Source organism: Berghia stephanieae, unplaced genomic scaffold (genome assembly GCF_034508935.2).
Source record: "Berghia stephanieae isolate SIO BIC M18660-M18661 unplaced genomic scaffold, UCSD_Bste_1.3 scaffold1064, whole genome shotgun sequence".
NCBI lineage: Eukaryota > Metazoa > Mollusca > Gastropoda > Nudibranchia > Aeolidiidae > Berghia > Berghia stephanieae.
The window spans coordinates 1-14,652 of NW_027622029.1; the positions used below are offsets into that span (position 1 = coordinate 1).

The 14,652-nt window shown below is 35.8% G+C and overlaps 1 pseudogene across 1 annotated transcript; it reads right to left on the reverse strand.

The window, feature by feature from the left end:
• Window positions 1-972: 972 nt before the first annotated feature.
• LOC144960921 (dynein axonemal heavy chain 2-like) lies at window positions 973-14,010 on the reverse strand (annotated as a pseudogene). Its single transcript, XR_013642990.1, has 11 exons — window positions 13,771-14,010; window positions 11,760-11,885; window positions 10,732-10,923; window positions 8,997-9,188; window positions 7,387-7,571; window positions 5,208-5,302; window positions 4,471-4,598; window positions 3,826-3,942; window positions 2,709-2,858; window positions 2,042-2,218; window positions 973-1,046 (listed from the first exon to the last, which is right to left on the reverse strand). The product of XR_013642990.1 is annotated as a dynein axonemal heavy chain 2-like (transcript).
• Window positions 14,011-14,652: the final 642 nt, after the last annotated feature.

Here is a 14,652-nt window from a genome sequence, read left to right on the forward strand (position 1 = left end):
ACAAGTTGCATGGGATTTGCCTCAACCAGCACAGCGTTCTTCTTGTCCCAACCAGCACCTTGAAGGTACAGGCCTTTCCACATATACACCGTCCTGTTGATTATTTTTACAAGTCAATTTAGATTTAGATAGTGAGTGAAAATTTGCATTCTATATATATATGCACACACACACACACACACACACACACACACACACACACACACTATAAGCCCTCAAAGACTTGTTTCAAGATAAACGATATTTTTTTTTACACAGAAAGCACTGTCGAAGACTAAGTCAAGCAGAAAATACATGTGTTGCCATGTTTCTGTGTTTCCATTTGTTTTGTGTGTCATGAAACCAAATGACACGGCGCTTTATGGAACTTATGGTGCGCTTTTTATGATATCATGGGATCCACATAATCTCAACACTCTTACAGTCAACTTCTGCTTAAAGTCAATGCCACTTGCTGGTCTCAAAAATGTTCTGTTCTCTGTCTTAATAGATGTGTTCCATTGATAATGGACAAAGTCCATCCTTGCTTAACGTCAACCAACCTTTCTGGTCTGGAGGTGTTCGCTTTATCAGGATTCCACTGTATTTTACTCAAATCAAATAAGTAAAGTTTAGAATTGAAATTTTAAGCAACAGGGGGTCACTCCAATATGACACCGTTTTGAAATGACTTGCCCAAAAATAATTGTCTGTGTGACTGATGCGTGTGGCCAAATACTATCCTAATCTGAAAAAACATGTATTTAAAAATTTGGCCAGAAAACTCGTCCTTCCAATATAGATCGATTGAAATGACCCTAATATTGCAAAATATCTCAAACCTGGGATTTTCACAAAGTCCCATGTTTGAGAGCATTTCCCCAAGATGAGGGTAATTTTAATCGATCAAAATTTGAAGGACGAGTTTTCTGGCTTAAATTTTTAGATACCTGTTTTTTTCCAGATAATATAGCAGAGTAAACATTTTCTTACCTTAGCAGGTCCAGTGAGATTACTGTCGTCAACAGTCTGGACAACAAATTCCAAGACAGGGAGTCGACGGACAACTGAATGGATGGAAACGAAATCAAAATGGGATGAAAATCATCATCGTTAACATAACCATTATCATCAGCATGGATATTATTATCATGACTATCATTATTTTTACAATTATTAGTATTATTATCTTCTTCATCATCATTATCATGATCATCATTATCATTTTTATTATTATTATTATTATTATTATTATTATTATTATTATTATTTATTATTATTATTATTATTATTATTATTTTATTAATCATTATTTTTATTACTATTATCATTATTTTTATTACTATTATTATTATTATTATTTATTATTATTATTATTATTATTATTATTATTATTATTATTATCATTGTTATTATTATTATTATCATTGTTATTATTATTATTATCATTGTTATTATTATTATTATTATTATTATTATTATTATTATTATTATTATTATTATTATTATTATTAAAAGTATTATTATGATTACTATTATTTTTATTTTATTATTATTATTATTATTATTATTATTATTATTATTATTATTATTATTATTATTATTATTATTATTATTATCAATTTTCATCACAACCATCTTCATCATCGTCATCATTATCATCATCATCATCATCTTTGACAATTGACACCATTGAGAACTACAGCACCAACAACTGCAAAATACGAACTCAAATGTGTGCATTCACAAACAACAACAGCAATAACAATTACAAGAACAACAACAACCACAACAACAACATAACAACAATATCTACAACAATAAGAAGAAAAAACACGAACAATAACAATAACAACAACAATTACAAGACCAACAACAACATCAACGAGAACAACAACAATTACAAGAACAAGAAGAAAAAGAATAACAACAATTACAATAACAATAACTATAATAAGAACAAGAACAACAATAACAACAACAACAACATCAACAATAATAATAACAATACCAACAAAAACAACTTCAAGAAGAACAACAACAATAACAAACAACAACTCACGCTGTTCTGCCTGGCAGAGGTCTGTAAGACAGCCGTCAGGAATCCGGTGGGGAAGGTGAAGGCTGAGACCCAGAAGACCCACGGTGGTCTGGCCAAAGAGGCCCACTTGGCGAATTGCTCTACACGCGAGACCAAATCTCTGGTCCACGCAGCCAACGGTTTCATAGATGGGTACGCCTGAAGAAGAATAAGAATAATAATTAAAAAAGAAGAAATAATAATATAAGAAGGGAGATGTTGTAGACTGTGTTAAATGGAGGAGAAACCTGACCAAATAAATAGTCATTATTATTATTTTATTATCATCATTTATAACTATTATTATTATCATCCTTATTCTCTAATTTTGCTTTGGAGTTAAAAAGATTAGAGCACTATTATAAAATTATATTTTTAATTTTCCAAACAAAACAATAAACAGGAACCCCAACCCAAATACCCCAAAAGCAAAACAAACCCCCCCCCCCCCCCCCCCCAAATAACAATAAAGAAAAAAAAAAAAAGAAAACACTTCTCTCTCTCTCTATCTCAAACACACACACACACACACACACACACACACATACACACAAGAATGAAAATAAAACAAAATTACAAAAAAACAAACAAACAAATAACCCCCCCCCCCCCGACAAAAACAATAACATTGTAAAAGGTATATTCTCACCTTCTCCCATGTAGGAGGTACGCGACCATCATAGATACAGTTGAAGATATTCTCAAGGTCAAGGGTCATGACCACCAACCCTTGGATTCCTTTCTCAAGGTCGTGCAAAGAGGCACGCATTTCGTCCAGTAACAGGTTGTAACGTTGAATCTGGGGTTGAGGAAGTTTAGGAGGAGAAAGAGGAGATAAATGGCACAGACAGGAAAAGTTGATGGCACTGTTGTTGAAGAGATATGAAGGAAGTTAAGAAGAAACTGCTGTTTTGATATATGCTCCAACACCCAGTATCTTAAATCTCTTCCAAATGAGTCAATATAATCGCATGGATTTGTGCAGCCATGCTGTCTTCTGGTATGACACTCGCTTTTGGACTGGAAGATACAGAGTTTGAGTCCAGTTGTGAGCAGTACATACTTGAGTCCTTGGAAAATGCTCTTTACTCACATTCTCTCACCGCACTCAAATTTAAAATGAGTACCTTACCATTAACAGCGTTATCTCTGTGGGAAAAAAATTATAAAATAGCCTAGAAGGCGTCCTGTCTTGTCCTTTATGCTAAGTGCTGCTGTTGGCTTAGGATCCCTTGTAAAGCGCTCTGAGCACATTCAGTGGATATTACATTATATTAATGTTCGAATTTTAAATGCTCGAGATTGTTGATGTTAATCTATGGATCTTTATTAATAAATATTATATATAATAGTTTATCAATATCGCAAACAAACCTAGTGGTCAAACTAACAAAATAATGATCAATTGCATTATTAGGAAATCCTAAAGTATGTGAGCACTTCTCCTGATGTGGGTCATCCTAAGGACAATTTGCAGACTGGTCAATGAGCTCAGCTCATGAAAATAGAATGTATATAGAATTAATTGTGCTAATTGTATTTTTAGAGGTGAAAAATGGAAGAAATTTGTATTATCCTGACAACATGGGATATATAAGTTAAATTTCAGAAATGAAAAATTAGACCCCCCCCCCCATCCTTCCAAACCCCCCCCCCCCCCCCCCCCCCAAAACAAAACAAAACCCAAAAAAAAAAAACAAAAAAAAAAACCGCCCCCAAGAAAAAAAAAAAAAATAAAAACAACAACAGACAAACAAGATGGTTACCTCCTGCAGCAAGACGACGTTGAGAGGGGATGGGTCGGTGGATAATATTTTGGCTGTTCCGTCATAGTCAATGTTCTCTGGGATTTGTTTGGCCAAATTGGCACACAAGTCCAGGACCTGGGAGAATAGAATCATAATAAAATGACGATAAGATAAACTCCCAGATTGAGTAATTGAGAGAAATAAAAGGAGAAATAAAAAAAATTGAAGATGAATTATTTTTCTGATTTGGTACTCTTCTCAATTTGCCAATACTTTCATTTTAAACTACACTTAACTGATCTCGAATGATCAAAAACTAACAGACATATTGAAATGTGTTTAGAGACTCTAATTTTTTTTCAAATGTGCTTGAGGGTTCTCATATTGAAATGTGATTAGAAAGTCTCAAATTAAAATGTGCTTGAAAGCTCTCATGTTGAAATGTGCTGAGAGGCACTCATATCAAAATATACGTTGAGGCTGTCCTTTTGATTTTGTCCAGAGCACTGGTAATTAACGTGTGCTTAAAAACTCTCAAATTGAAATGAACTTAGAGACTCTCATATTGAAATGTGCTTCGTGTTAAAGACTCTTGTCGTTAAACGTACTTATCTTATTCATGTTATTTCCTTAATCCATTTTAAAAACGGACAAGGTCCTTACCTTGTCTTCCTTGCTTTCTCCTCCTACAGAGGACACCTGGGGTTGCAGGGACAGCAATGTGTCAAACAACATCCTCGTCTCTTGGATCTGGGACGTGATGTCTGCATTAGGGTGCTGGCCAAACGCTTCTGCTCAGCCCAAATAGAAACAGAAATGACGGACCAATTTTAGTCGTTGATTTTCTAATGTGATGCATTGTGATACTATTATCACCCATGAAACTCCACCGCCCGCCTAGTAGAAACCTATAAAAATCTCAGAAATATTTAAAATTAAAAAAAAAATTTCTTTGATCATGTCCAGGGGACATTGTATTTTTTAGGGTCTATCTCGAGAAAAGTAAGAGATAATCCAGGCATCACCTTCAGCGCTGCATTGTAAAGAGAGCAACTGAAGCTAGGTTTATCGCTTATGATTAAAAAAAAAGGTTGTATGGGGCTGGAACTTGGGTCCTTTGGGTGGAGGTGCTGTGCCTTATTCACTCAGCCATTTCGTCCTCAGTCACAATATTGCAATATTTCAGGGTGAGTCAGGGAGAGCAAAAAAGTTGAATTTAAGGTCAAAATTGTCAAAAATACAAAATTCGACTTTTTTTAACCAAAAAAAAAAAAAAAAAAAAAAAAAAAAAAAAAAAAGGAAAGAAGAACAAAGTCAGGTGATCAATTCCAGTATTTATACAGATTATAACTATTCACATCTAGTGAAGTCATAAGGAAAAAAAAAACCCCAAGTTTTACCTGGATGGTCAACAGGGGGCAGCATGCTGATGTATTCCTTGTACGACGACAGAGGTCCGTCTTTGGGGATGTAGTAAGCAGTCAGTGTGGAGAGTCTGGGGATAGACACGGTGGTTATAGTTATATTCACAATTGCATAATTTCTCGTCTTATTCTTAAATGTTAAATAATAAGAAGCAAAAATTGAACAAGTCTCATTTTAGGTATAGTCTAAATTTCTCTGTCATGATAATATGCTAACAAAACCCCTTTTTTTTTCATTTTGGTCATACTTAAAAATAAATAAATTTAATATTGATGTGAACTCTTTCTATGCTAAAGTTATATATTCGCATTTCCGTCACAAAACGGCTGACACCTGATTGAGGCAGCATGAGAATGACAAGCTAAGACAAAGCGACATTCGATTTCAGCGCAAAATCTCAATTAAAATATCCCCCCCTAGGACCAAATGAATGTTCTGATGAAAGAAATGATACCATTGGTTCAATTTATAGTATAGTACTTTTGTAGAAATTAGGATTGGATTACATTATTGTTTTTGCCTTTCAAGACCGGCTGCACTGAGCAGATTCTGCTCTGGCCGCACAGTGCGACCAATGGTGCTGAAAGAGTTAACATATGTGATGAATTAATAAAATAGTGTTCAATTGTTTAAAAAAAATTCTTAAATTAGAGACTTAATTGATTTTTTGGCAAAATGCAGGTCATCTCAACATATCAAAATATGAAGAAAAGTTTTCAGGTCAATATAGAAAAAAAAGGTGTTTTGTCAGTGTATGGCAGAGCTTGGCATTGTCCTGGATCAATGATATAATCTAAGGTAGGATGACTCGTTCTATCATATGGCTTTTACTTTCACTAGTTAAAAAAATTGAGCTTTATATAGCGCGATATCCACTAAATGTGCTCAAAGTGCTTTACAAGGGGTCCCTGGTCAACAGCAACATCTAACATGTAGGACGGGACATGCGCTTGTTAGGTGATATTACAATTTTTCGGACAAAGACAACGCTGTTAACGGCCAGGTACTCATTTTACACCTGAGTACGGTGAGAGAATGTGAGTAAAGAGCCTTTTCCAAGGACTCAACTATGCGCTGAGATTTCGTTACAAAAGACCTAAGCCTAGTTATATATAAAAAACATCCTATAATGGACAGAGATGAATGGAAGAAAATTATATGATGCTGTCAACAGACGAAGAGAATGGGCAGCAGACTTGTCATCGCCAGAGTGAGGGAAGCCAATGAGGACAACGACGCTGGATAGTGAGTGAGTGGGTGGTGAGTTACATAAGAAATTCCACTAGTGTTTAAGGTTAGGAAGTCAGGGTTCGAACACTAAACCACCTCGCTGACATTTTGAATGATAGTGGATCTTCCAAAAAACCCACCAAAAAAACAACAAAAAATCCAACAAAAAAAACAAAAAAAACAAAAAAACAATTGAAACAAGACAAAATGCAAAATAAAACAAAAAAAAAAAAACCCCGAAGAAAAAGAAAAACAACCCCCAAACCCCCCAAACTAAAACAAACAAAAAATTAACATAGAAATGTATGAGTCTAGGAACTGTGATATAATATTTTACACCAGAAGTTGACAAAGCTTGTCATTTCATCAAGAATTTAACATTTGTGGTGAAAAATACTCAATAAACTGTAATATATTCTGGTTCTATTTTTCATTACATTAAATTGACATAAAAAGAAAAAAAAGAGACCCCTTCCCCTCCCTCTTGCCACCAGAACAAACCTGCTGCTGTACAAAAACCTTTCATTACCATAGACAAGTGGTTAGGTCAGTCGCATTCAACACAAATGTCTATGAATAACCCTTGTCATTACTAACAAAAGAGTGAAAATGGAGAGGCTTTGTTTTAGGAACAATAGACAATGGACGTTTCGGATACAAACTCTTCGTAGTTCAACACTGAGCACACACGATACAAGTTATTTTGCATTTTATTTTATTATATTTGTTTTCTACGTTAATTTGTGTATTGCTGTGCTGACGAAGGGTTTGTACCCGAAACGTCCATTGTCTCTATCGTTTCTAAACGAAGCCCCTCCATTTTCACTCTTTCGTTAGTATTTTCACAATCACAGGCTTCAGGCAGCCCCTACTACCGTTTTCTACTGTATACCCTTGTCATGTTTTATATGGCCAATCCCTTACTTGTGGAAAGGTACGGTGAGGATGGATTCGGACATGTAGTCGTTGATGTACGTCATGAGCAGACGTCTGTCCCAGTCGTCGGTCACGTGACCTCCATAGTTGATGTTGGCGATCAGGTATTTCAGGGCCTCCCATGGAGTATCCTCGTAACCGTCAAGGTAGATGGATAAGAGATTCTCAGATACCTGAAAGAATGATATTTTTTTCCTTGTAAATCATCTCTCTGTTATGTATTATTATATTTGTTATTTTGAATTTATAATGTATGCATTTGAGTGTGTTCCTCTTTGTTGGATTTTGTTCTTGTGTCCGGATGAGACTTATAGGTGATCTCAAACTAAGTACATTGATAGTATGCTCTGGGAATCAACATCTGATCCCTATTTGTTCCCAGTTCCCCTATGTCTTACTTTTTCTTGGGTGCTTTATTTGTAATTCTAGAACTTTTTACTATCCCATTTTCTTTCTTTTTACTGGCGCTGATATAACCTAAATGTATTGCAAGCGCCGTAAAACCCTTAAAAACAAACAAAAACAAATAAAGAATTGAAAAGGGTAAAATCTAGCCGATACTTGATTTGATAGTTGATGGGGTAGCGTGGCTCAGCAGTACGGTCTTTGCTTCATACCCGAAAGGTACCGAGTTCGAACACCCACTGCTGCATGGTGTGGCCTTGAGCAAGTCATCTCACCTTAGCTTAATTTGTGGCACTGAACTGCGGCTAACGGCTGGGTTATTCTATTATTCCCTTGGAATAGACCCTAGAGACAAATTTCCCCTATGGGATGAATAAAGGATATTTTATTATTATTTTATTTTTTTATTCATTTCAATATTGTAATCTGAATCAGGCATTACTGTAGATATCTTTTTTACTTATTTTTTTAAAAACACAAATTATTGTTCCTCCTGTTAAGGTTATTTTCTTGATAAATTAATGTGTAAATCTCTTGAAAATTGTCACTGTAGTTGATATCAAAAATTTCTAGTGGGAGGTTGTGCCATTCCGTTCCCTGAGGTTACATAGGAAATAAAAAAGCTTAGAGAAGTATAAACCTTTAATGGGTGTTTGACTGTGGTTTTTACTCCATTCTAAACTGAGAAAAGCAATAATTATGACAATAATTATGCTGATGCAGTTGATGATGATTATGATGATGATGATGATGACGATGATGATGATGATGATGACGATGATGATGATGATGACGATGATGATGATGATGATGACGATGATGATGATGATGATGATGACGATGATGATGATGATGATGATGATGACGATGACGATGATGATGACGACGATGACGATGATGATGATGACGATGATGATGATGATGACGATGATGATGATGATGATGATGATGATGATGACGATGATGATGATGATGATGACGATGATGATGACGATGATGATGATGACGATGACGATGATGATGATGACGATGATGATGATGACGATGACGATGAAGATGATGATGATGATGATGATGATGACGATGATGATGACGACGACGACGACTATGATGATGATGATGATGATGATGATGATGATGATGATGATGATGATGATGATGATGATGATGATGATGATGATGACAATACTTACCTCAAAATCAGAGTCGTTAAACTCGTAAGCAATGTTCCATCCCAACATTAGGAACTTCTTCCTTTCCAGCAACACGGAGTGGAAGAAGCAGAGAGTAAACAGCATCTTCTTGTACTTGTCCTGTTTGTGACATCTTTGGAACTGTTGCTCTGTCACCAGGTTGTACAGACGCTTCATGTTGGCCTTCAAACCCTACAGAGTTTTAAAGACAGAAAAAAAAGGTTATTTACAGTATCGAGTTATGGTGCAGTAAAAAAAATATTTGGTTAAACTGTAATAGCATTTCGTATGGCATTGCAATCTGGTCATCATTTCGTGGCCTGGAGGTAAAAGGTTTGACACATCCACACTCATGGGTGCCAGCATTAAGAAGTGCTGAAACCTGAAACTAAAATCTCGACACTTTGCCAAACCTTAAAATGTTCCTACTGAAAATGCGGCCTAAATTTTACTCTTATTTCATCACCGTTTTTATACCATTATTAAAAAATTACACAGCAAAAATATTGACACAATGAAGAAATTAATTTGATTTTAAAACCAACTTATAATACATAGTGAAATACTTACAGTGCAGTTGTCTCTCTCTCTCTTGGGTAGCCAAAGAACAGAGAGAGACACTGAAAAGGTGGCTGAATCACGTTTTCAATGTTTTACAGATGCTATTAGGTTATTTTACTCAAAACACTGAAACCGGAGGTATTTGACTTTGAGATATCGCGAAACCGGAATTCCGACATGAACCAAAAAACTGGCACCCATGTGTCGAATAACAGTAAAAAAATATTTTGTTTAACTGTAGCATTTTGTATGGCATTGTTGTCCATCATTGTGAGGAGGATGCGTGTCACATTAATTTTTGGGTTGGTTTCCCTCTCCAGACACTCAACACAAAGCTCTATGGTGAAGCTGAGGACCTAAAGCGGACCACAGACTTCATAGCAGATATCGGGCTGCAGCCATAGATGCCCATCAGAGGAACGAAGAAGAAGAAGAAGTATGGCATTGCAATCTGGTCGTCATTTCGTGGCCTGGAGGTAAAAGGTTTGACACACCCACACTAGAGGGGCAGCCATTGTTCCTATGATGACACAGACCTTCAATGGCTTGTATTAGCAAAAGGCCACACTCAGACTGAGTCTTATCACTCAAAAAAAGTCTCAAAGGAATGTATAAGTTTGCTAAAAACACAAAAAATAAAAAAAAATCCAACAAAAAAAACCTCAACAAAACATCCCCCCCCCCACCCCAAAAAAAACCAAACAAAAAAACCCAAAAAAAACCCCAAACAAAACATGACTAGTATACTGCATATATATGAAAAATCTGATCTCAATATTCATCAATATAATTGTCTTGACTTTGGGTGGAAGAGGAGAGAGAGAGAGAGAGAGAGAGAGAGAGAGAGAGAGAGAGAGAGAGAGAGAGAGAGAGAGAGAGAGAGAGAGAGGGGGGGGGGAGGCGGTGATGGTGATGAGATGATTGGCAATGAACAAAAACTTATATTTTTTTTCTGATTCTGTACAATCTAACAACAGACCAGTGATTGACATGGTGAAAATAAAATAGCATATCGAAGAGCCTTGTACAATTATAAAGGTAATATATGACCTGCTGGGACAATAAATGCAGTGATGTGAAATCATTGAGCAGTGCTGTATATAAATGGACGTGAATATTTTATTTAGATCTACTTCTGAAAACGATAACCGTACAGTCTTAAAGGAATGTTTACCTTAGGTGGTTCGGTCGTCATCTTGATTCCAGTCTGCAGGATTGAGATGGGGAACTGGGGATGGGGGGAGGAGGACAGCCACAGCCGGAATTCCGGTCGTGGTTCTTCCACTTGTAGTTGTTCTACAAGCTTGTCCAACTGAGGCATCCAGGAGAGGGACAGATGGCAGTTGGCAAGGAAAACCCATTTGCCCTTTAGAGGAGAGAGGAAAATATGTGGTTGGCGAAAAAACATAAAACTACTTGAAACAATTTGCATTATTACAATTTGTTGGTACCAACTACAAACTAATTTGATTCACTCAATGGAACTTGTTTAAAAGGGAAAAAAATTGTGGCAGAGGACACATGTTAAATACTTCAAAATCTTATTAATTCCGATGACAAGTTGTTAATTAATAAGATTAATTAATTAAAGTAAATATATGTTTTTTTCCCACTCTAAGAACTGTCAGTTTTAAACATGATTAAATAGACAGATCTGATCATCATTGGTACCTTGTTTCATTGAAGTTATTAAGAAAAAAAGTATTGATATCCAAAATATTTAGATGTGGGCGGAAGTAAGATTCATTCATTTCTATATTATGATTGGTCAACATTTTACTGTATTAGTCCCAAGACTAAGATTAAGTAGACATAAAACTTATTATACTTGCTTATAATTGTAAACAATAGATCTACACATTATTTTAAAAAAAATGTAAGTGGAGAAGTAGTAGTAGTAGTAGTAGTAGAAGTAGTAGTAGTAGTAGTAGTAGTAGTAGTAGTAGTAGTAGTAGTAGAAGTAGTAGTAGTAGTAGTAGTAGTAGTAGTAGTAGTAGTAGTAGTAGTAATAGTAAGCCTCGCAGTCCGCATGACGCTTGCTGAGAATTGTGTGATTCAGTCACAGTCGATAGCTGCTCCCTCCATCCATGCTGTTTAATTGTTTTCATTGGTCACGGTCCTGGGCCAGAGTTCTGAGGCTGTCAAGATCTTGTTGTGGAGAAAAGTGGAGAAGAAGGCCTCCCTGTCATTATGATCACTTACTTCTTTAACGCCTTCTTTGATCATCCTGGTAGCGATGGGAGCCTGACCTTGTCCAAGCGACAGGGCGTGGAACCGAGACGCCATTCCACTGGATTCAGCCAGTTGTAGAAGGGCGCTCGTGGGGTCCTGGGTAAGAAACATAAAAAAACAGGGGAGAATGAAGAGGTTAGAAATCACCATACTTACTATCATGCCAGTATTCAATTCCGCATCAATGATGAGCTTTTCTACAGCGCAATATCCACTAAATGTGCTCAAAGTGCTTTACAAAGGGTCCCTGACCAACAGCAACACGCAACATGTAGAATGAGACATGACGCCTGTTAGGCGATATTACATTTTTTTCCCCGACAGAGACAACGCTGTTGACAATCAGGTACTCATTTTACACCTGAGTACGGTGAGAGAATGTGAGTAAAGAGTCTTTTCAAAGGATTCAACTATGCGCCGATCTAGGCTCAAACCCAGCACCTTCAGATCCGAAAGTGAGTGTCATACCACAAGACCACATAGCCGCACATCAATAACAGCCTAAAAAGTGTGTATAAAACAGTGCCAGACAAAGCAAGAAAGAAATATACAAGAAAAAAAAACCCCATCCCAAATAATCAGTCTACCTTGACTGGGGATCGAACCTCAGACCTTCTGATCACCCCAGTTGAGGAAGACTGATTTTTTGGGGGATGTTTTTAAAAATCTTTCTTGCTTTGTCTGACACTGTTTCATACACACATTTTCATATCTTTAACTTACACCAGTGCCTACTCCCTAATATCTCACTTGGATGTTCCAATAACATGAAACACGCAAGATTTTAAAATGATCAAAGTTTATTTGTTGTTTTATAGAGATATACAAAGCTGCTGGAATCGTAGATTATCAAAAGTAATGAACAAAAATGAAAATAACAAGTTTAAAAAAAGAACAAAATACCAAACACGCAACATTTCGAGCTCAAAACACTCCATCAGCCAATAACAAAAAACAATAAAAACATTAGTACATCACGAAAGATTCAGACAAAATATCTGAATTTTAAGTGATTTATTAATGTTTTTATCATTTTAGTTATTGGCTGATGAAGGGTTTGAGCCTGAAACGTTCTGTGCTTGTTTTTTTTTTTTTTTGTTCTTTTTTTTTGTTTTTTTTTTAAAGCTGTTTTATATTAATTTTTATTCATTACTTTATTTATTATTTATACACATTAATTACTTTTTATTTGGATAATGTGAATGAAAGTAAATCTTGTATTAAGATGAATAAACATATTAATTAGATAGATAATTAATCACAGATTCAATACAATTTAATACGCAGAGCTGCCAACCAATGTGAAAAAACATATATAATTCAATAAAACTATTTGAAAAAATAAAAGTTTGGTGAAAAATTTTGAGGACTATTTATGCCTTCTGATAGCAAACTATTTAATAGTTGACTTATGCAACTAGCTAAAGAGACTTTTATTCTAAGAACTACGAATTTTCAAAATTGTCATATTGGCACATCTGTTTGGGTTAAACAAATAAAATTTGATATTAAGGGCCTTAGGTGTATAAGTTTAAATCCAACGTGTACTTATTTGCAGGTCTGATAATCAAAATTATTATGGGCTCATTGTTGTAATGGAAACAGTCTTAAAGCAATGAGTTTAAAAAAAAGAGCTTTTATATAGGGCAATATCCACTAAATGTGCTCAAAGCACTTTATAAGGTGTCCCTGGTCAACAGCAACATTTAACATGTAGGATGGGACATAACGCCTGTTAGGTGATATTACAATTATTCGGTCAAAGACAACGCTGATAATGGCCAGGTACTCATTTTACACCTGAGTACGGTGAGAGAAAAGTGAGTAAAGAGCCTTTTCCAAGGACGCATCTATGTGCAGAGCGCAAGGCTCAAACCCAGGACCTTTCGATCCACATAGCCGCACAAATATTGTCCATCAAACTACAAATAAGTTAGCTTAATCTGCTACTTGTTTAAAATCAAAACAACACCAGACTCACCACTCCAGGAGACAAGACAAAAATGAGCGGTGTCCTGGTTGTAGAATCCTCCACGACTTGCTGCATGTCAAGGACGGGGGGCTCAGTGAACTTCGACCCCAAGTTATTGATGATGAAGGAAGTGGCACAGAAAGACACCCGGTCTGGGCGGAGGGAACGGACTATCAACATGCGCTGGAGCTCATTGCATGCATTGTCCCATTCACCTGGAGGAATAGGAGTGATAAAGAAAAATCCATGATTTTAATCTCATGCTTAGGAGTATTTTCAGACTTTTACTACACCAATAACAAAGGTTTTATTGTAATTAATGTGAAGCCATATGCAACTGACAGGAGCATGGAAATGATGATGATGATGATGTTGATGATGATGATGATGATGATGGAAAACATATAAAAAAAACCTTAACCATACTATGGAAATACAATTCATTTTCTTTAAAAAAAATAACTAAGGCAAAACAAAAAAAAAAAACAAATAAAAAAAAAAATACAAAACAAAACAAAAAAAAACCCCCCACAAAAACCTCAAAACAACAAATAAAAAACAAAACAAAAAACAAAAACAAAAACAACCCCCCTCAAACAAACAAACAAAAAAAAACAACAAAGGAACCCCAACAAAAACAAACCAACCCTGACCCCCCCCCCCCCTCCCCTCCCCCCCCCCCCACCCCTTATAAAACCAACAAAAACAAAAAAAAAAAAAACACAGTAACAAAAACACACGAAAGGAAAGCAAAAGTCTGAAACAGATTCTAAATATTCAAGACTTAGTTATAAAATGGTGGCATGAAAAATTTTTAATACTCGTTCTTACCAGGCAGAAACTTGACTTCTGCTCGGCAGACGTGTTTCCAGGGTTCCAGTCAGTGGGTTT